Below are 25055 nucleotides of genomic sequence, written 5' to 3'. Positions count from 1 at the left end.
CTCTAGCTAGTCACTTCCTAGTCTTTTGCTAGCCTTCACATGTACTAAGCGGGAATACTGCTTGTGCATCCAATTCCATAAACCCCAAAGTTATTCCATATGAGTCCACCATATCTACCTATATACGGTATCTACCTGCCGTTCCAAGTAAATTTGTATGTGCCAAACTTCAAATAAACATTCTATTTTGTATGCTCGAATAGCTCATGTATCAACTAGGGTTGTCTGTATCTTCCATGTTAGGTAGGTTATTCTCAAGAGGAGTGGACTCTTCTCCTCACTCACGAGAAAATGGCTGGTCACCGGGATGCCCAGTCCCATGCTTTATGCAAATCAAATCAAAATAATTGCAAACAAAACTCCCTCGGGACTGTTGTTAGTTGGAGGCACTCATTGTTTCGAGCAAGCCATGGATTGATGCTTGTTGGTGGAGGGGGAGTATAAACTTTACCATTCTGTTTGGGAACCGCCTATAATGTGTGTAGCATGGAAGATATCGCCATCTCTTAGTTGTTATGTTGACAATGAAAGTATACCGCTCAAAATATTATTCATATCTATTTTGAAACCGAGCTCTAGCACCTCTACAAATCCCTGCTTCCCTCTGCGAAGGGCCTATCTATTTACTTTTATGCTGAGTCATCATCCTCTTATTAAAAAGCACCAGTTGGAGAGCACCACTGTCATTTGCATTCATTACTGTTAGTTAGAGTATGACTTGACTGGATCTCTTTTACCATGAATTACAATGTCTAGTCAGTTCTAGATCTTTAAAGGTGCTCTGCATTTATGTTTTGCGGTCTCAGAAAGGGCTAGCGAGATGCCAAGTTGTTATATCATATCATGATTGTTTTGAGAAAGTGTTGTCATCCGAGATTTATTATTATTGCTCTCTAGTTGATTATACCATTGATATGAGTAAACATGAGACCTGAATGTTATTGTGAATATGGTTAGTTCATAATCTCTGCTGAAAACTTGAATGCTGGCTTTACATATTTACAACAACAAGACCAAACAGAGTTTGTAAAAGTTTTTCTTTATCACTTTCAGTCTATCAACAGAATTGCTTGAGGACAAGCAAAGGTTTAAGCTTGGGGGACTTGATACGTCTTCGTCGTATCTACTTTTCCAAACACGTTTGCCCTTGTTTTGGACTCTAACTTGCATGATTTGAATGGAACTAACCCGGACTGGCGATGTTTTCAGCAAAATTGCCATGGTGTTATTTTTATGGAGAAATAAAAGTTCTCGGAATGACCTGAAAATCAACGGAGAATTATTTTGGAATATAAAAAAATACTGGAAGGAAGAACCACGTCAGGGGGTCCTCCACCTGTCCACGAGGGTGGGGGCGCGCCCTACCCCCCTGTGCGTGCCCCTACCTCGTGGGCCCCCTGACGCTCCACTGACCTCAACCCTGACTCCATATATTCACTTTCGGGGAGAAAAAAACCAGGGAGAAGGATTCATCGTGTTTTACGATACAGAGCCGCCGCCAAGCCCTAAACTCTCTCGAGAGGGCTGATCTGGAATCCGTTCGGGGTTCCGGAGAGGGGAATCCGTCGCCATCGTCATCATCAACCATCCTCCATCACCAATTTCATGATGCTCACCGCCGTGCTTGAGTAATTCCATCGTAGGCTTGCTGGACGGTGATGGGTTGGATGAGATTTATCATGTAATCGAGTTAGTTTTGTTAGGGTTTGATCCCTAGTATCCACTATGTTCTGAGATTGATGTTGCTATGACTTTGCTATGCTTAATGCTTGTCACTAGGGCCCAAGTGCCATGATTTCAGATCTGAACCTATTATGTTTTCATCAATATATGAGAGTTCCTGATCCTATCTTGCAAGTCTATAGTCACCTACTATGTGTTATGGTCCGACAACCCCGAAGTGACAATAATCGGGACCAATCCTATTAAAAGGAGGCCTTAATATCCCTTAGTTTCCATTAGGACCCCGCTGCCACGGGAGGGGAGGACAAAAGGTGTCATGCAAGTTCTTTTCCATAAGCACGTATGACTATATTCGGAATACATGCCTACATTACATTGATAAATTGGAGCTAGTTCTGTGTCACCCTATGTTATGACTGTTACATGATGAACCGCATCCGGCATAATTCTCCATCACCGATCCATTGCCTACGAGCTTTCCACATATTATTCTTCGCCTATTTACTTTTTCATTGCTATTGTTATCATCACTACAAAACACAAAAAATATTACTTTTGCTACCATTACCTTTTACTACCGTTACACTACTATCATATTACCTTGCTACTAAACACTTTGCCGCAGATATTAAGTTTCTAGGTGTGGTTGAATTGACAACTCAGCTGCTAATACTTGAGAATATTCTTTGGCTCCCCTTGTGTCGAATCAATAAATTTGGGTTGTATACTCTACCCTTGAAAACTGTTGCGATCCCCTATACTTGTGGGTTATCACTGACACACACAGTACTTGAGGATTTATAACAGAGTTCAATCACACACTTATTACATCGAATGTCTCAAAAGAGAACTTATTACAATGATATGGCTGAAGGCCATCTAAATAAGATAATAGCGGAAGCTTCGAAGGTAAATGAGTCCATCAACTCCAATGGCATAGCTGAGTGCATGACAACGACCTAGCGCACCTTACTCTTCGTTTGAAAACTCTGCAACATAATACATTGTAGCCTGTGTAGGTCAGCACATGGAATATGCTGGCAAGATAACACTATAGAGCAATGAACAAGTAATAGCTATAACTATATGCATATTTGGCTAGTGGAGGCTCTATGGTTATCAGTTGCATAAAGCTAGTTTTTCCCTACAACAAAGGAATATATTTTATTTAACTACAAAGTTTGTTGAAAAATATTGAGAAGGTTCCTCCAACTCAATCCCAAAATAATAATTATCAACCCAAAAAATTAATTAAGTAGAGTGATGAGATCAAATCAATAATTCAAGTACCAGATACTCAAGATGTCCATAACCAGGGACACGGCTAACCATGATTAGTTTATACACTCTACAGAGGTTTGCACACTTTTCTCCACAAGAATCGATCTCCTCCGTTGGATTTATCGCACTCCATGATGTTTGAGAAACGGATGACCGAGAGACAGTCTTTCCGAAGAGGTCCCCTTAACCGATAGATAGGCTGATACACCTACAATCCCCTACATCTGCTAGCCCATCATGGAAAGGTTTCCCACAACTTACTCAACTATGCCAGAGCCCATAATGGCTTGTGACTGCACACGGAAGTTTCTAGCATGAATAATCTTATGATCCCTTTGAGCCTGGGTGGCAAACCATAGGATGATCACACGGGTACTCCGGGATATCCCAAGACAACACTAGATTACTCCAGGTGTCCGGACAACCACTGGTGCTCCAGGGTGCCCCAACCAATCCACCTAGATGTGTATTAAAGTAGCCACCTTAAGTTAACCATTAATGATAACTCTCATATCTGTCATGGATCACTCAAACCAATCCACGTCTACAAGCATAGCATAGCAGTATAAGCATGACGTAGTAACAACCCAGGGTTTGAAGTAAAATACAATAGGTTCTACCTCACCAACTACCCAATACCCACATGTTAAACAAGTCCTACTCATGCAATGTTGGAGTATTGGAACTAATGTATAAAACTGGGTAACAAAGGGATATGATCAAAGTGTTACTTGCCTTGCCGATGATCTGAAAACCCTAGTGACTCGTAGTTGCGCGTTTCGCACTCCGAAAACTCTATCGTAGACAAACAATAGCATACATAAGCACTCAAGCATAAGATGCAAGGGTAAAACTCAAGAGAAAATAAATAAACTAAAATTCAACTAAAGAGCTTCGAATTGCGAAAAGAATCAATTGAATCAGAGTTATAAAACTCAAACTCCGATCAAAAGAAGTTTGAATACAAATCTGCTTGAAACCGAATTTTGATTTATCAAAACCAAGTTCAAGTTGTTTATCTGGAAAGAGGGGAACAAATGAAGACTTTGGCATTGGTTTCACTGGATTTGGGCAAACGAGTAAAAAGTAACGAAGGTTTGAAGATCAGGGACTAATCTATGATAAAAGTATTCATGGATAGGTCCCTTGCCAAAAATAAAATAAAAAGAAAAATCTAACGAACGAACATTCGCTAACAGAACTAAACGAACGAAAACCGTTTGTTAACAGAAGTTAAATGGTGAATGTTCGCTAAATAAACTAAAACTAAAATGAAAAACCGATCTAAAACAAAACCGAAAAAAACGCAAATAAAACCGGCGAACCGGAATGGTTTTTACCGGTTAACGGTCTCGGCCGACGGTGGTCAACGGCGAACGGCGAGGCAATGGTGAGGCGACGGCGGCGCACCGGCAGCGGCGGCGCGGCGAGCGGCTGTGGCTGCGGCTGCGGGGAGGCGGCGGCGGCGGTGATGAGGAGGAGGGGGGCCGGGGCAGCTTATAAAGGCCGTAGGGGGCTTCTTGCGGGAGGGGACGGCGAAGGGGAGTCCGAGCTGGAATCCCTCGGCGACGGCGACGGCGAGGACCCCTCCCGCCCGGGAGGAAGGCGGCGCAGGGCTGCTGGGCCGGCTCGGCTGGGCCTTTGGCCCATTCGGGCGAGGAAGATTTTTTTTAAAAAAAAAGATTTCGCCCGAAAGAAAAATCCTAATAAAATATAAAAAAATTCTAAAAATACGAGAAATAATTTTCACCGTCCAATCCTAATATTTAGGACAAGATGAACATTTTTCTGGCCTAAGAATGCAGTTTTCAAAAATGCATATTTTTCTAATTCAAATAAAATAGCAAATAAAATATTAATTTGATTTTAAAATTTCTCCTCCAATATTCTTCTCTTTTGAAGAAGTCATTTTATCTTCTCTCTTTTATTTTTTTATTGTTGGAAATAATTGGAGGGAAAAATATTAAGATAAAATTTATCCTCCTTTCAAGTTTTAAAAAATCAAATATGAAAATATGTGAAACCTCCAACTCTCTCATTAGGTCCTTGAGTTGCTTAAGATTTCTAGGATCACAACTAAAATGCAAAGAAAATATGATATGCATATGATGACCTATGTATAACATCCACATTGAAAATTGGGATGTTATAGTGGTACGATAATCCTGTTCTAGAAGTCATGCTACTTGACTATGACGAACCTTCGAACTATGAGGAAGCGATGATGAGCCCAGATTCCGCGAAATGGCTTGAGGCCATGAAATCTGAGTTGGGATCCATGAAAAAACAAAGTGTGGACTTTGGTTAACTTGCTCGATGACCGGCAAGCCATAGAGAATAAATGGATCTTCAAGAATAAGACTGACGCTGATGGTAATGTTACTGTCTACAAAGCTCGACTTGTTGTGAAAGGTTTTCGACAAGTTCAAGGAGTTGACTACGAAGAGACCTTCTCACCCGTAGCGATGCTTAAGTCCGTCTGAATCATGTTAGCAATTGCCGCATTTTATGATTATGAAATTTGGTAAATGGATGTCAAAACTGCATTCCTTAATGGATATCTTAAAGAAGAGTTGTATATGACGCAACCAGAAGGTTTTGTCGATCCAAAAGGTGCTAACAAAGTGTGCTAGCTCCAGTGATCCATTTATGGACTGGTGCAAGCACCTCGGAGTTGGAATATGCTCTTTGATAGTGTGACCCAAGCATATGGTTTTATGTAGACTTTTGGAGAAGCCTGTATTTACAAGAAAGTGAGTGAGAGCTCTGTAGCATTTCTGATATTATATGTGGATGACATATTATTGATCAAAAATGATACTAGATTACTAAATAGCATAAAAGGATACTTCAATAAGATTTTTTCAATGAAAGACCTCAGTGAAGCTGCTTATATATTAGGCATCAAGATCTAGAGAGATAGATCAAGACGCTTAATTGGACTTTCACAAAGCACATACCTTGATAAAGTTTTGAAGAAGTTCAAAATGGATCAACCAAAGAAAGGGTTCTTGCCTGCGTTACAAGGTGTGAAGTTGAGTCAGACTCAATGCCCGGCCGCTGCAGAAGATAGAGAGAAAATGAAAGTCATTCCCTATGCTTCAGCCATAGGTTCTATCATGTATGCAATGTTGTGTACCAGACCTGATGTGTGCCTTGCTATTAGTTTCGCATGGAGGTACCAAAGTAATCCAGGAGTGGATCACTGGAAAGCGGTCAAGAACATCCTGAAATACCTGAAAAGTACTAAGGATATGTTTCTCATTTATGGAGGTGACAAAGAGCTCGTCGTAAATGGTTATGTCAATGCAAGCTTTGACACTGATCTGGATGACTCTAAGTCACAAACCGGATACATATTTATATCGAATGGTGGAGTTGTCAGTTGGTGCAGTTCCAAGCAGAGCATCGTGGTGGGATCTACGTGTGAAGCGGAGTACATAGCTGCTTCGAAAGCAGCAAATGAAGGAGTTTGGATGATGGAGTTCATATCTGATCTAGGTGTCATACCTAGTGCATCGGGTCCAATGAAAATCTTTTGTGACAATACTGGTGCAATTGCCATGGCAAAGGAATCCGGATTTCACAAGAGAACCAAGCACATCAAGAGATGCTTCAATTCCATCCGTGATCAAGTCAAGGAGGGAGACATAGAGATTTGCAAGATACATACGGATCTGAATGTTGCAGACCCTTTGACTAAGCCTCTCTCACGAGCAAAACATGATCAGCACCAAGATTACATGGGTGTTAGAATCATTACTATGTAATCTAGATTATTGACTCTAGTGCAAGTCGAAGACTGAAGGAAATATGCCCTAGAGGCAATAATAAAGTTCTTATTTATATTTCCTTATATCATGATAAATGTTTATTATTCATGCTAGAATTGTATTAACCGGAAACTTAGTACATGTGTGAATACATAGACATACAGAGTGTCCCTAGTATGCCTCTACTACACTAGCTCATTGATCAAAGATGGTTAAGTTTCCTAGCCATAGACATGTGTTGTCATTTGATGAATGGGGTCATATCATTAGATAATGATGTGATGGACAAGAACCATCCGTTAGCTTAGCACTATGATCGTTTAGTTTATTGCTATTGCTTTATTCATGACTTATTCATGCTCCTATGACTATGAGATTCTGCAACTCCTGAATACCGGAGGAACACTTAGTGTGCTATCAAACGGCACAATGTAACTGGGTGATTATAAAGATGTTCTACAGGTGTCTCCGATGGTTTTTGTTGAGTTGGCATAGATCGAGATTAGGATTTGTCACTCCGATTGTCGGAGAGGTATCTCTGAGCCCTCTCGGTAATGCACATCACTATAAACCTTGCAAGAAATGTGACTAATGAGTTAGTTGATGGATGATGCACTATGGAACGAGTAAAGAGACTTTCCGGTAACGAGATTGAACTAGGTATGATGATACCGACGATCAAATCTCGGTCAAGTAACATACCAATGACAAAGGGAACAACATATGTTGTTGTGCAGTTTGACCGATAAAGATCTTCGTAGAATATGTAGGAACCAATATGAGCATCCAGGTTCCACTGTTGGTTATTGACCGGAGGAGTGTCTCGGTCATGTCTACATAGTTCTCGAACCTGTAGGGTTGGCACGCTTAACATTCGATGACGATTAGTATTATGAGTTTATGTGATTTGATGTGTCGAAGGTTGTGCGGAGTCCCGGATGAGATCAAAGACATGACGAGGAGTCTTAAAATGGCCGAGACATAAAGATTGATATATTGGACCATGTTGTTCGGATACCGGAAGTGTTCCGGAGAGTTTCAGATAAAACCAGAGTGCCGCAAGGTTACCGAAACCCTCCCCGGGAAGTTAATGGGCCACCATGGCCTTTAGAGGAGGGAGGGCCGGCCAGGAGGTGGCGCCCGCCCCCAGCGCGAATTGGACAAGGGGTAGGGGCGGCGCCCCCTCCTTCCTTCTCTTCCCTTCCTCCTTCCTTCCCCTCCTTGTTGGACTAGGAAAGGGGGGAACCTACTCCTAGTAGGAGTAGGATTCCCACCCCTTGGGTGCGCCCCTTGTGGCCGGCTGGCCCCCTCCTCCCCTCCTTTATATACGGGGGAGGGGGGCACCCATATACACACAAGTTGATCTCTTAGCTGTGTGTGGTGCCCCCCTCCATAGAAACACACCTTGGTCATATCGTTGCAGTGCTTAGGCGAAGCCCTGCACTGGTAACTTCATCATCACCGTCACCACGCCCGTTGTGCTGACGAAACTCTCCCTTGGCCTCAGCTGGATCATGAGTTAGAAGGACGTCACCGAGTTGTATGTGTGCAGATCGTGGAGGTGCCATGCGTTAGGTACTTGATCGGTTGGATCACGAAGATGTTCGACTACATCAACCACGTTACTTAACACTTCCGCTTTCGGTCTACGGGGGTACGTGGACACACTCTCCCCGCTCATTGCTATGCTTCTCCTAGATAGATCTTGCATGATCGTAGGAAAATTTTGAAATACAACGTTCCCCAACAAAGAGTTGTGGGCGATAATAGTTATACTGCTTACCACCAATGTCTTACTTTGATTCGACGGTATTGTTGGATGAAGCGGCCCGGACCAACATTACATGACCGCATTCATGAGGCTGGTCCTACCGACGTGCTTTGCACACAGGTGGCTGGCAGGTGTCTATTTCCCCTAAATTAGTTGAATCGAGTTTGACTGCGTCCGGTCCTTGTTGAAGGTTAAAAACATCACACTTGATGAAAAATCGTTGTGGTTTTGATGCGTAGGTAAGAACGGTTCTTGCTAGAAGCCCGTAGCAGCCACGTAAAACTTGCAACAACAAAGTAGAGGACGTCTAACTTGTTTTTGCAGGGCATGTTGTGATGTGATATGGTCAAGACGTGATGAAATATAAATTGTTGTATGAGATGATCATGTTTTGTAGAAGTTATCGCCAACTGGCAGGAGCCTTATGGTTGTCGCTTTATTGTATGAAATGCAATCGCCATGTAACTTCTTTACTTAATCACTAAGCGGTAGCGATAGTCGTGGAAGCAATAGTTGGTGAGACGACAATGATGCTACGATGGAGATCAAGGTGTCAAGCCGGTGACGATGGAGATCATGACGGTGCTTTGGAGATGGAGATCAAAGGCACAAGATGATGATGTCCATATCATGTCACATATTTTGATTGCATGTGATGTTTATCTTTTATGCATCTTATTTTTCTTAGTCCAACGGTAGCATTATAAGATGATCCCTCACTAAATTTCAAGGTACAAGTGTTCTCCCTGAGTATGCATTGTTGCTACAGTTCGTCGTGCCGAGACACCACGTGATGATCGGGTGTGATAAGCTCTACGTTCGCATACAATGGGTGCAAGCCAATTTTGCACGTGTAGAATACTCGGGTTAAACTTGACAAGCCTAGCATATGCAGATATGGCCTCGGAACACTGAGAACGAAAGGTCAAACATGAATCATATAGTAGATATGATCAACATAGAGATGTTCACCATTGAAAACAACTCCATCTCACGTGATGATCGGACATGGTTTAGTTGATATGGATCACGTGATCATTTAGATGACTACAGGAATATCTATCTAAGTGGGAGTTCTTAAGTAATATGATTAATTGAACTTTAATTTATCATGAACTTAGTACCTCATAGTTTTTGCATGTCTATGTTGTTGTAGATCAATGGCCCGTGCTACCGTTCCCATGGATTTTAATGTGTTCCTAGAGAAAGCTAAGTTGAAAGATGATGGTAGCAACTACATGGAATGGGTCCGTAACTTGATGATTATCCTCATTGTTGCACAGAAGAATTACGTCCTCGAAGCACCTCTAGGTGCAAGATCCGCTGCAGGAGCAACTCTGGATGTTATGAACGTCTGGCAGAGCAAAGCTGATGACTACTTGATAGTTCAGTGTGCCATGCTTTACGGCTGAGAATCGGGACTTCAAAGACGTTTTGAACGTCGGGGAGCATATGAGATGTTCCAAGAGTTGAAGTTAATATTTCAAGCAAATGCCCGAGTTGAGGGATATGAAGTCTCCAACAAGTTCCATAGCTGCAAAATGGAGGAGAATAGTTCTGTCAGTGAACACATACTTAGAATGTATGGGTACAACAACCACTTGACTCTGCTGGGAGTTAATCTTCCTGATGATAGTGTCATTGACAGAGTTCTTCAATCACTGCCACCAAGCTATAAAGGCTTCGTGATGAACTATAATATGCAAGGGATGGATAAGACAATTCCTGAACTCTTTGCAATGGTAAAGGCTGCAGAGGTAGAAATCAAGAAGGAGCATCAAGTGTTGATGGTCAACAAGACCACTAGTTTCAAGAAAAAGGGCAAAGGGAAGAGGGGGAACTTCAAGAAGAACGGCGAGCAAGTTGCCGCTCAAGTGAAGAAGCCCAAGTCTGGACCTAAGCCTGAGACTGAGTGCTTCTACTTCAAAGGGACTGGTCACTGGAAGCGGAACTGCCCCAAGTATTTGGCGAATAAGAAGGATGGCAAAGTGAAAGGTATATTTGATATACATGTTATTGATGTGTACCTTACTAATGCTCGTAGTAGTGCCTGGGTATTGGATACTGGTTCTGTTGCTCATATTTGCAACTCGAAACGGGGGCTACGGATTAAGCGAAGATGGGCTAAGTACGAGGTGACGATGCGCATGGAAAATGGTTCCAAAGTCGATGTGATCGCAGTCGGCACACTACCTCTCCATCTACCTTTGGGATTAGTTTCAGACCTAAATAATTGTTATTTGGTGCCAGCTTTAAGCTTGAACATTATATCTTGATCTTGTTTGATGTGAGATGGTTATTCATTTAAATCAGAGAATAATGGTTGTTCTATTTATATGAGTAATATCTTTTATGGTCATGCACCCTTGATGAGTGGTCTATTTTTATTGAATCTCGATTGTAGTGATACACATATTCATAATATTGAATCCAAAATGTGCAAAGTTAATAATGATAGTGCAACATATTTGTGGCACTGCCATTTAGGTCATATTGGTGTAAAGCGCATGAAGAAACTCCATGCTAATGGGCTTTTGGAATCACTTGATTATGAATCACTTGATGCTTGCGAACCATGCCTCATGGGCAAGATGACTAAGACTCTGTTCTCTGGAACAATGGAGCGAGCAACTGACTTGTTGGAAATAATACATACTGATGTATCTGGTCCGATGAGTATTGATTGATGCTCGCGGCGGGTATCATTATTTTCTGACCTTCACATATGATTTGAGCAGATATGGGTATATCTACTTGATGAAACACAAGTCTGGAATATTTGAAAAGTTCAAAGAATTTCAGAGTGAAGTGCAAAATCATCATAATAAGAAAATTGCTGCATTTTATGATTATGAAATTTGGCAAATGGATGCCAAAACTGCATTCCTTAATGGATATCTTAAAAAAGAGTTGTATATGATGCAACCAGAAGGTTTTGTCGATCCTAAAGGTGCTAACAAAGTGTGCAAGCTCCAGCGATCCCTTTATGGACTGTTGCAAGCCTCTCGGAGTTTGAATATACGCATTGATAGTGTGATCAAAGCATATGGTTTTATACAGACTTTTGGAGATGCCTGTATTTACAAGAAAGTGAGTGGGAGCTCTGTTGCATTTCTAATATTATATGTGGAAGACATATTGTTGATTGGAAATAATACATAATTTCTGATTGCATAAAAGGATACTTGAATAAGAATTTTCCAATGAAAGACCTCGATGAAGCTGCTTATATATTAGGCATCAAGATCTATAGAGATAGATCAAGACGCTTAATTGGACTTTCACAAAGCACATACCTTGATAAAGTTTTGAAGAAGTTCAAAATGGATCAGTCAAAGAAAGGGTTCTTGCCTGTGTTACAAGGTGTGAAGTTGAGTCAGACTCAATGCCCGACCACTGCAGAAGATAGAGAGAAAATGAAGGTCATTCCCTATGCTTCAGTCATAGTTTCTATCATGTATGCAATGCTGTGTACCAGACATGATGTGTGCCTTGCTATAAGTTTAGCAGGGAGGTACCAAAGTAATCCAGGAGTGGATCACTGGACAGCGGTCAAGAACATCCTGAAATACCTGAAAAGGACTAAGAATATGTTTCTCGTTTATGGAGGTGACAAAGATCTTGTCGTAAATGGTTACGTCGATACAAGCTTTGAGACTGATCCGGATGACTCTAAGTCGCAAACCGGATAGTATTTATATTGAATGGTGGAGCTGTAAGTTGGTGCGGTTCCAAGCAGAGCATCATGGGCGGATCTATGTGTGAGGCGGAGTACATAGCTGCTTCGGAAGCAGCAAATGAAGGTGTTCATATCCGATCTAGGTGTAATACCTAGTGCATCGGGTCCAATGCAAATCTTTTATGACAATACTGGAGCAATAGCCTTGGCGAAGGAATCCAGATTTCACAAAAGAACCAAACACATCAAGAGACGCTTCAATTCCATCCGCGATCCAGTCAAGGAGGGAGACATAGAAATTTGCAAAATACATACAGATCTGAATGTTGCACACCCGTTGACTAAGCCTCTTCAATGAGCAAAACATGATCAGCACCAAGACTCCATGGGTGTTAAAATCATTACTATGTAATCTAGATTATTGACTCTAGTGCAAGTGGGAGACTGAAGGAAATATGCCCTAGAGGCAATAATAAAGTTGTTATTTATATTTCCTTATATCATGATAAATGTTTATTATTCATGCTAGAATTGTATTAACCGGAAACTTAGTACATGTGTGAATACATAGACATACAGAGTGTCCCTAGTATGCCTCTACTTAATTAGCTCGTTAATCAAAGATGGTTAAGTTTCCCGACCATAGACATGTGTTGTCATTTGATCAATGAGATCACATCATTAGAGAATGATGTGATGGACAAGACCCATCCGTTAGCTTAGCATAATGATCGTTTAGTTTTATTGCTATTGCTTTCTTCATGACTTATACATATTCCTCTGACTATGAGATTATGCAACTTCCGAATACTGGAGGAACACCTTGTGTGCTATCAAACATCACAACGTAACTGGGTGATTATAAAGATGCTATACAGGTGTCTCCGAAGGTGTTTGTTGAGTTGGCATAGATCGAGATTAGGATTTCTCACTCCGTGTATTAGAGAGGTATCTCTGGGCCCTCTCGGTAATGCACATCACTATAAGCCTTGCAAGCAATGTGAGTAATGATTTAGTTGCGGGATGATTCATTACAAAACGAGTAACGAGATTTGCCGATAATGAGATTGAACAAGGTATGATGATACCGACGATCGAATCTTGGGCAACTAACATACCGATGACAAAGGGAATAACGTATGTTGTTATGCGGTTTGACCGATAAAGATCTTCATAGAATATTTAGGAGCCAATATGAGCATCCAAGTTCCGCTGTTGGTTATTGACTAGAGATATGTCTCGGTCATGTCTACATAGTTCTCGAACCCGTAGGGTCCGCATGCTTAACGTTCGATGACGATTTGTATTATGAGTTATGTGTTTTGGTGACCGAAGTTTGTTCAGAGTCCCGGATGAGATCACGGACATGATGAGGAGTCTCGAAATGGTCGATAAGTAAGGATTGATATATTGGAAGGTTATATACGGACACCGGAATGGTTCCGATAAGGTTCAGAGATTTTTCGGAGTACCGGGAGGCTACCGGAATCCCCCGGGAAAGTTAATGGGCCTATTGGGCCATAGTGGAGAGAGGGAGGCTGCCACAGAAGGTGGCGCCCCCCCCCCCCCAAGCCCAAACCGAATTGGACTAGGGGTGGTGCGCGCGGCCCCCCTTTCCTTCTCCCTCTCCCTCCTTTCCCCTTTCTGTTGATTGGAAGGAGGGGGGGCGAATCCTACTTGGACTAGGAGTCCAAGTAGGACTCCCCCCTTGGCACGCCCCCCTTGGCACGCCCCCCTTGGGCCGGCCACCTCCTCCTCCCCCCATTATATACGAGGGCGGGGGGGCACCCCAAAGGTACACCAAGATTTCTCTTAGCTGTGTGCGGTGCCCCCCTCCACAGTTAGCACCTCGATCATATTGTCGTAGTGCTTAGGCAAAGCCCTGCGCGGATCAGATCACCAACACCGTCACCACGCCTTCGTGCTGATGGAACTCTCCCTCAACCCTCTACTGGATCAAGAGCTCGAGGGACGCCATCATGTTGAACGTGTGCTGAACATGGAGGTGCCGTATGTTTGGTACTTGGATCGGTTGGATCGTGAAGACGTTCGACTACATCAACCGCGTTAACATAACGCTTCCGCTTTCGGTCTACGAGGGTGGACACACTCTCCCCTCTTGTTGCTATGCTTCTCCTAGATAGATCTTGCATGATCATAGGAATTGTTTTGAATTACTACGTTCCCCAACAACACCACCACCTTCACCAACTATATCTACATCAAACTATCTACTCTGCCTTTATCAGCTGCCACGTCGACCAAATAGGTGTGGTCATCACTATCGATTCTAACCCCTTTCATGCAAAGTGGCTCGGTCGGGCAAAGATGGATGAGCCAGGAACATGGTGGATTTGTTGATAACCCACAAGTGTTGGAAAGTATAACAACCCTAATTTATGTTTGGCACGATGGTAGAGAGAGAATATTTATAAGCTTTAGAGTAATTTTACTCAAGAGAATTTATTAGTAGCAAATGTGTTGGAGCGATTGTTTTATGATTGCATGAAAGTGAAAAATAAAACAAATACCTGATATTTTCCAAGTATCAAGTATCTTAAATAGATTACCGATTATAATGTAGTCATGAGGGTGGATAACGAGACATTGTATGACTATAATCAATCATATTCCCTCCATTCTTAAATAAGTGGACATATAGAAATCTTAAGGAAGATGATGGAGTGGAGTAGAAAATGCATTGGGAAGGTACAAGCCACCATCTCTCTCCTCTTTAATGACCCCTTCTCCAATGAGCTAAATGCATGTAGAAAGTCAGAAGACCATGTGTTGAATGTTATTGGTTTTTACCGCGTGATGAGAGCGAAGCATTTTTCTACATTAAGGTGAATTGGGAAGATAGAAGTACACTCTTTTGTGGAAAATTTTGAATGCTAAATGATGGATTTGAGCAATCTCAGGAAGGGGGTACTGAGGTAGTAGTCTAGATATGTAGCGACCAGACCTCAAACAGTCTGATCTCTGTGCTCCGGTGTCATCCCTGGATCAGTAATGCTAACACCACACAGTACTCGGAGGATTTATAACAAAGTAGCAATCACACACTTATTACATCGAATGTCTCCATAGAGATCTTATTACAATAAATATGGCTTAAGGCCATCTAATAACGATAACAGCGGAAGGCTTGGAAGATAAGTGAGTCCATCAACTCCAACGGCATCACTGAGTATAGAACCACGACCTAAAAACTCCTTAATCGTCGTCTGAAAAGTCTGCAACATTAACGTTGCAGCCCGAAAACGGGTCAGCACATGGAATATGCTGGCAATGTAACACATAGAGAGTAATGGAATGAAATAACTATACTATATGCATATTTGGCTGGTGGAAAGCTCTATGGTTATAGTTTTGCGTAAAGCCAATTTTTCCCTACTTCAAAGGAATAAATGTTATTTAACTATCATGGTAGTTGTTAAATACTGAGAATGGTTGACAGCATCCTCAATCCCAATTAAACATCATCATTAACAAAACCCAACAAAATTAATTTAGAGTAACATGTTGAGATTCACATGATAATCCAAGTACTAGATACTCAAGTTGTCCATAACCGGGGACACGGCTAACCATGATTAGTTTAATACACTCTGCAGAGGTTTGCGCACTTTTCCCCACAAGACTCGATCGCCTCCGTTTGGTTTCTCGCACTACATGGTGTTTGAGAAGACGGATGACCGAGACATAGTCTTTCAGAAGTGCTAGCACCTTACGATCGGGTAGACCGTACCACCTACATCCCCTACATCTACTAGTCTACCACTGTAAGAGTTTGCATGACTTAGTCAACTATGCTAGAGCCCATAATAGCTTGTGGCTGCACACCGAAGTTTCTAGTATGAATAGTCTCATGATCCCTTTGAGCCTGGGTGGCGGTCCATAAAGAAAAACAGGCAATCCTGGAATACCCAGGTACCTCAATCCACCCAGATGTGTGTTTAAGTTGCCACCTTAGATAAACCATTAATTATCAAACTCACATCTGTCATGGATATCACTAACCCAATCCACGTCTACTAGCATAGCATGGCATAATGGCAAACATAGAAGTAACTCCCAAAGGTTTGATATATAACATGTGATAGGTACTACCTCAACTACTTCTCATCCCACAATTTAATTAGATCCTAATCATGCAATGTTTGAGGATTGATCTAATGCAATAAAACTGGGCAGTAGAAAAGGTATGATCAAAGTGTTACTTGCCTTGTTGATGATCCGCGAAACCTAGCGATTCGAAGTAACAGGCGGCGCACTCCGGGTATTCTATCGCAGACAAACAAACAAGCATACAATAAGTACTCATCTAATGCACAGGTAAAAGTCAAATAAGAGAACTAACCAGAAAGTTCAACTTAAGAACTCCGTTTGCAAAAAGAATCAAATCGAACGAAGCAACGAAAGTCAAACGGCGAAAGAAAATAACTTCGTTCTACTAATCTGGATCTAAGTCAAGTTTTACAGTAGCAAAAACTTGTTTAAGTTGGTTAAACGGATAGAGGGTTTCGAGTCGAAACTCCAGGCGCTTGAATCGCCTGATTCCGATAAACGAGCGAAAAGTTATACTAAAACGAAAATCGGATCAGAAATCGCGATCAGAAAAATCGCGGATTTAATCCGTGAAAAAGAAAAAAACGACAAACGTTCGCTAGAACGAACGAACGCTCGCTAAATAAATAAATCGGAAAAATCGATCTATTTAAAAAAAACGAAACTAAAAAAACCGACGAAAAACCGACGGAAAACCGAACAGTTTTTTGAAAAAAAAACGGCGGCACGGATTTCGAGGCGACCTCGATCGACGGGCGGCGCTGGCGGCCGCGGGCAGGCGACGCGGCTAGGGTTTGGGGGCGGCGGTTGGGCTGGCTTCGGCCTCGGGCGCCCCGGCTTATAAAGCCTGCCGGGCCAGAGTCTCGGGCGGACACGGCCCGGTTAGGTCGGTTACTTTTTTTAAAATAATTACGCACAGAAGAAAAATAAAAAGAAATACTAAACGGACTCCAAAAATCCCGAAATAAATTTTCCCGGGCTTCTAAAATCAAGCCGCACAAGGTGAACATTTATTTGGGGCCTAAATGCAATTTTGAAAAACGCACATTTTTCCTAAATTCAAATAAAATAACGAAAACTCCGAAATAAAATCTTATTTGATTTTATTATTAAATCCTCAATATTTCTTTATTTTGGGAAAGTCATTTTATTCCTTCTCTCATATTTTTGTAATAGAAATAATTGATGATAAAATAATTAAAATCAAATGATCCTATTCTCAAAATTTGAGAAAACTCAAATATGAAAATAATGAATTCCCCAACTCTCTCCGTGGGTCCTTGAGTTGCGTACAAATTCCTAGGATCAAACCAAAAGCAAAAATAAAATATGATATGCAATGATGATCTAATGTATAACATTCCAAATTGAAAATTTGGGATGTTACAAACCTACCCCCCTTAAGATGAATCTCGCCCTCAAGATTCGGGTTGGCTAGAAAATAGGTGAGGGTGGTCATTGAGCAAATCTTCCTCTCGCTCCCAGGTGGCTTCATCCTCCGTGTGATGGCTCCACTGAACTTTGCAAAACTTGATAACCTTGCTACAAGTGACTCGACTGGCAAACTCGAGAATCTTAATTGGTTTCTCCTCATAGGTCAAATCGTTATCCAACTGAATTGTTTCCAATGGCACTGTGTCTCTCAAGGGTATGTCAGCCATCTCCGCGTGACACTTCTTCAACTGAGAAACGTGGAACACATCATGAACTCCTGACAATCCTTCGGGCAATTCCAACTTGTAGACCACTTCTCCCATACGCTCCAAAACTCGATATGGTCCTACAAATCGTGGCGCTAACTTTCCTTTAACCCCAAAATGCTTTGTTCCCCGAAGTGGGGATACTCGAAGATAAGCTCTATCTCCAACTTCGTAAACAGTCTCCTTGTGTTTAGAATCTACATAACTCTTCTGTCTAGACTGAGCTACCTTGAGCCTATCGCGAATCAATTTCACCTTCTGTTCAGACTCTTTAATCAAATCAGGCCCAAACAACTGGCGGTCTCCTTCCGTACAAAGCTTCGAAAGGGGCCATCTTTAAACTGGTTTGGTAACTGTTGTTGTAAGAGAACTCTGCATATGGCAAATTGTCGCCCCAACTAGATACGTAATCTAGCGCACAAGCTCTCAGCATATCCTCCAAAATCTGATTGACTCTCTCGGTTTGTCCATCTGTCTGTGGATGAAAAGTTGTACTGAATTCTAGCCTGGTACCCAAAGTTTTGTGCAACTGCTTCTAGAACTTTGAGGTAAATTGGGTTCCTCTATCTGATACGATACTCCCAGGAACTCCATGCAGACATACGATCCTGGTCATGTATATCTTTGCCAACTTCGCACTGGTGTAAGTGGTCTTTACCGGGATGAAATGAGCTACTTTCGTCAACCGATCAACTACAACCCAAATCGAGTCATAGCCTGAACGAGTCCTGGGTAATCCCGTGATAAAATCCATGCCTAACTTATCCCACTTCTATTCGGGTATCGGCAATGGCTGTAGCAATCCTGCTGGCTTATGATGTTCTGCCTTTACTCTCTGACATACATCACAAACTGCTACATACTCCGCAATATCCTTCTTCATTCCGGTCCACCAAAAAATATCCTTCAAATCCAAATACATCTTGGTATTTCCTGGGTGAATCGAATATGGTGAATCGTGTGCCTCTTGCAGAATGAGCTTCCTAATCTCCGGGTCATTGGGCACATAAACACGGTCTTCAAACCATAGGGTGTCGTGCTCATCCTCACGAAATCCTTTAGCCTTTCCTTCGCTTATTTTCTCCTTTATAGAGGCAATCTCCTTGTCAGTCTTCTGAGCTTCTCTAATTTTATCCATCAAAGTTGACTGAATCTCCAATGCTGCTACATAGCCTCTCGGAACTATTTCCAAACATAACTCTCGAAGATTTTCGGCTAACTCCCTTGGGATTTCTCCCGTCATTAATGTATTGACATGGCTCTTACGGCTTAATGCGTCAGCTACTACATTAGCCTTTCCGGGATGGTAATGCAATCTCATATCATAATCCTTGATGAGCTCCAACCATCTCCTTTGTCTGAGGTTTAACTCCTTCTGTGTGAAAATGTATTTCAAACTCTTATGATCCGTGTACACCTCACAATGGTTTCCAATGGGGAAATGTCTCCATGTTTTCAATGCATGCACTACGGCTGCTAATTCCAAATCATGTGTAGCATAATTCAACTCATGAGGTTTTAGTTGTCTTGAGGCATATGAAACAACTCTCCCTTCCTGCATAAGCACTGCTCCAAGTCCTCGACGTGAAGTGTCGCAATACACCTCATAATCCTTGGTCTGGTCTGGCAAAATTAACACTGGTGAAGTAACCAAACGTTTCTTCAACTCTTGGAAACTAGCCTCACATTCCTCCGTCCATATGAACTTAGTATCTTTCTTCAACAACTCCGTCATAGGCTTCGCAATCTTTGAGAAATTCTCAATAAATCTCCGATAGTATCCTGCGAGTCCAAGAAAACTCCTTATCTCTCCAACCGTGGTTGGTGCTTCCCATTTGGTCACGGTATCAACTTTAGTGGGATCAACTGCTATTCCTTCTCCGGATATAACATGTCCGAGGAATCCTACTTCCTTCAACCAAAACTCACATTTGCTAAACTTGGCATATAATTGATGTTCTCTGAGCCTTCCAAGAACCAAACGCAAATGTTCCTTATGCTCCTCTTCGTTTTTCGAGTAAAGCAGGATATCATCAATGAACACTACGACAAACTTATCCAAAAACTCCATAAACACTTTGTTCATCATGTTCATAAAATATGCAGGTGCGTTAGTCAGACCAAATGACATAATGGTATACTCGTACAGCCCATACCTGGTGGTAAAAGCTGTCTTAGGAATATCTTGTTCTCGAATCTTCAACTGGTGGTATCCTGATCGCAGATCGATCTTGGAAAATACCTTAGCTCCTTGCAATCAATCAAACAGATCATTGATCATTGGTAGTGGGTACTTGTTCTTGATTGTTACTTCATTCAATCCTCGATAATCGACAACCATTCTTAACGATCCATCCTTCTTCTCCACTAGAAGTACTGGCGATCCCCAAGGTGAAGAACTTGGGCGAATATAACCTTTATCCAGTAACTCTTTAATCCGCTTCTTAATTTCCACCAAATCCTTTGCAGGCATCATGTATGGTCTCTTCGATATTGGCCTGTGCCTGGCAATAGCTCAATCAAAAACTCAATGTCTCTATCTGGTGGCATGCCTGGCAACTCCTCTGGAAATACATCAGGGAATTCCTTTACCACTGGTACTTCCTCCTGCACAACTCCTATTAAGCAATTTACTTGAGTCCCTTTTGGCACATGTCGGGATACATACTTGATCCTTCTCCCTTCTGGGGTGGTAAGCATAATTGACTTACTAGCACATTAAATATTCCCTTCATACTTTGATAACCAATCCATGCCTAATATCACATCCAATCCTTGGGATTCCAATACTATTAGGTCTGAGGGAAAAACATAGTTACCAATCCTTAATGGTAACCGATCACACCATAGAGTAGCCATATATTCTACTCCAGGCGAGGTTACTAACATGGGTGACCTAAGGGCTTGGGTTGGCAGTTTATACTTATCCACAAATCCCCTTGATATGTATGAATGCGATGCAACAGTATCGAAGAGAACGAGTGCAGTAAATGACTTAACCAAAAACTTATCGATTACTACATCCAGCTGCTCTTCAACCTCCTCCACGCTAATGTGGTTCACCTGTCCCCTGTTGAAAGGGTTCGGCTTCTTCCCAGAGCTTCCATTGCCATTTCCATTTTGTGATTCAGGACATTCATTGGCATAATGTCCAGTCTTCTGGCATTTAAAGCAAGTGACTTGGCTCAGGTCTTTCTTGGCTGGGGTTGATAGGTTGGTGCGGTTCTGGCCGTTGCTTACTCCATTACCATTACCATTCCTGGGGCCATTGTGATTGTGCGAGCTACCTCCTCCATGGGTATGCTGAAAATGTCCTCCCAGTCTAGGGGTAAAACGTGGCTTCTGCTGAGCTCCTGAATTGTACTTTCCTTGTGCATACTTCCTCTTGCGACTTTCAATTTGCTGCTGCTTCCCTTCAATCATAAGAGCACGATCTACCAACTCCTGGTAGTTGTTGAAGGTTGCCACCATCAACTGCATGCTCAGCTCATCATTCAGTCCTTCCAGAAACTTCTCCTGCTTAGCTGCATCCGTAGCAACGTCATCTGGGGCATAACGTGCTAGCTTACTAAAGTCCTCCACATACTGTCCAACTGTCCGTCCTCCTTGGCGCAAGTTGCGAAACTCTCGCTTCTTCATGGCCATAGCTCCTGCTGAAACATGGGTAGTGCGAAAAGCCTGCTGAAACTGGTCCCATGTGACAGTGTCGACAGGGAAAGTGGCTGTGAAATTCTCCCACCATGATGCTGCGGGTCCTTCAAGCTGATGTGCGGCAAACTTCACCTTCTCCGTATTTGTGCATTCTGTTGTGGTCAACTCTCTAGCGGTCTTGCGGAGCCAATCATCTGCTACTATTGGCTCGGTGCTACTAGAAAACACTGGCGGGTTCAGCCTAAGAAAATGGGCTAAATGATCAACAGGTGGTGGTGGTGGTGGGTTGTTGTTGTTGTTGTTGTTCCCCTGGGTCTGATTCTGGACTAGCAACTGCATCAATGTGTTCTGATGCTGGATCAACTGGGTGAGCTCCGGTGGAAAGGTAAATCCAGGATCACGTCTCGGAGGCATCTGAGGGTTTAGAAAAGATGAGATGTAAGAATAGAGGGGGTCTAAATAGAAAACACTACCCATATGCACATGAGGCAAAATCAAACAATTCACTTCATTCAATCAAACAAGGGCATACAATCGATCTAACTATCGCAAAAGTGCTCGGACTACTATATTTACATGGTGGACTACTACTACTTATGAGGTGGTCTACTGGAAATATTCTTCGGTTGCAGACTCCATGATATCTGCTCCGGCTTCATCAACATAGTCATCATCGCTATCATCTGGATCCGAGTCGGTGTCGTCGATGATGATGTAGTCTTCCGGGCGAATCTCCTTGGGTTCTTCGTCTTCATCTACTGGTGTAGGGCCTCCCATAAATATCCCGATCTTCTTTGTTAGGTCGGCATTCTTGTCCACCAATACTTCAATTTCTTCTTCATAATCTTCATGTGTAGCCTTGAGTTCTTCCTCCAGTTCCTTGATCCTTGTCCTTGCCTTCTTCAGGTCTATCATGTCGGCGCACATCTGGTTCTCCTGTCGTCGAATGTGCTGGTTTAACTCCTGGATAAAAGCTGCAACTGATCTATCCTTTCTGGTGCTGATCATCTCCCAGTGCTCATCTCGGCGCCCACAAATCTGGTGGATAGTATCCTTGAGATCATTGCGGTAGACTTCTCCAATACGTCCCATGGCGATGTGAGCTGCCATGCTCTTTCCTAGATTCCAAGTTGGTGCATCAAAAGAAAACTCTATGGGCTCAGTGACTGGCATGAACGTCCTTCCTGGAACTTGAACTTGAATCATCCAACGCTCTTCTTCAGGTAAAGTGGCGTTGTAGGTTCCGGTGAAGCTTGGTACTCCTATGTTCAGGTATCTCGTGACTTCCTTCAAGTGACGTCCAAAGGGTGTATCTTCATCCGGTTGCGTGAACTTGTTCCTTGCATCCGCCATCCTAAAGAGTAGAAAAGATGAGAGGTCCGAAGAGAAAAGGATGAATAGTGATCTAGGTCTTTAGCTTAGTGGTCGTATCCTACAGTCAGCGTGTGCTCTGATACCATCTCTACAGCGACCAGACCTCAAACAGTCTGATCTCTGTGCTCCGGTGTCATCCCTGGATCAGTAATGCTGACACCACACAGTACTCGGAGGATTTATAACAAAGTCGAAATCACACACTTATTACATTGAATATCTCCATAGAGATTTTATTACAATAAATATGGCTTAAGGCCATCTAATAACAATAATAGCGGAAGGCTTGGAAGATAAGTGAGTCCATCAACTCCAACGGCATCACTGAGTATAGAACCACGACCTAAAAACTCCTTAATCGTCGTCTGAAAAGTCTGCAACATTAACATTGCAGCCCGAAAACGGGTCAGCACATGGAATATGCTGGCAATGTAACACATAGAGAGTAATGGAATGAAATAACTATACTATATGCATATTTGGCTGGTGGAAAGCTCTATGGTTATAGTTTTGCGTAAAGCCAATTTTTCCCTACTTCAAAGGAATAAATGTTATTTAACTATCATGGTAGTTGTTAAATACTGAGAATGGTTGACAGCATCCTCAATCCCAATTAAACATCATCATTAACAAAACCCAACAAAATTAATTTAGAGTAACATGTTGAGATTCACATGATAATCCAAGTACTAGATACTCAAGTTGTCCATAAGCGGGGACACGGCTAACCATGATTAGTTTAATACACTCTGCAGAGGTTTGTGCACTTTTCCCCACAAGACTCGATCGCCTCCGTTTGGTTTCTCGCACTACATGGTGTTTGAGAAGACGGATGACCGAGACATAGTCTTTCAGAAGTGCTAGCACCTTACGATCGGGTAGACCGTACCACCTACATCCCCTACATCTACTAGTCTACCACTGTAAGAGTTTGCATGACTTAGTCAACTATGCTAGAGCCCATAATAGCTTGTGGCTGCACACCGAAGTTTCTAGTATGAATAGTCTCATGATCCCTTTGAGCCTGGGTGGCGGTCCATAAAGAAAAACAGGCAATCCTGGAATACCCAGGTACCTCAATCCACCCAGATGTGTGTTTAAGTTGCCACCTTAGATAAACCATTAATTAACAAACTCACATCTGTCATGGATATCACTAACCCAATCCACGTCTACTAGCATAGCATGGCATAATGGCAAACATAGAAGTAACTCCCAAAGGTTTGATATATAACATGTGATAGGTACTACCTCAACTACTTCTCATCCCACAATTCAATTAGATCCTAATCATGCAATGTTTGAGGATTGATCTAATGCAATAAAACTGGGCAGTAGAAAAGGTATGATCAAAGTGTTACTTGCCTTGCTGATGATCCGCGAAACCTAGCGATTCGAAGTAACAGGCGGCGCACTCCGGGTATTCTATCGTAGACAAACAAACAAGCATACAATAAGTACTCGTATAATGCACAGGTAAAAGTCAAATAAGAGAACTAACCAGAAAGTTCAACTTAAGAACTCCGGTTTGCAAAAAGAATCAAATCGAACGAAGCAACGAAAGTCAAACGGCGAAAGAAAACAACTTCGTTCTACTAATCTGGATCTAAGTCAAGTTTTACAGTAGCAAAAACTTGTTTAAGTTGGTCAAACGGATAGAGGGTTTCGAGTCGAAACTCCAGGCGCTTGAATCGCCTGATTCCGATAAACGAGCGAAAAATTATACTAAAACGAAAATCGGATCAGAAATCGCGATCAGAAAAATCGCGGATTTAATCCGAGAAAAGAAAAAAATGACGAACGTTCGCTAGAACAAACGAACGGACGAACGCTCGTTAAATAAATAAATCAGAAAAACCGATCTATTTAAAAAAACCAAAACTAAAAAAATCGACGGAAAACTGAACGGTTTTTTGAAGAAAAAAAACGGCGGCATGGATTTCGAGGCGACCTCGGGCGGCGGGTCGGCGAGGCGGCGGCAGCGGCGTGCGGCGCTGGCGGCGGCGGGCGGGCGGCGCGGCTAGGGTTTGGGGGCGGCGGCTGGGCTGGCTTTGGCCTCGGGCGCCCCGGCT

This window comes from Triticum dicoccoides, chromosome 1A (assembly GCF_002162155.2).
Source record: "Triticum dicoccoides isolate Atlit2015 ecotype Zavitan chromosome 1A, WEW_v2.0, whole genome shotgun sequence".
NCBI lineage: Eukaryota > Viridiplantae > Streptophyta > Magnoliopsida > Poales > Poaceae > Triticum > Triticum dicoccoides.
The sequence above is the reverse complement of the archived record's forward strand: the minus strand, read 5'-3'. Positions refer to the sequence as shown.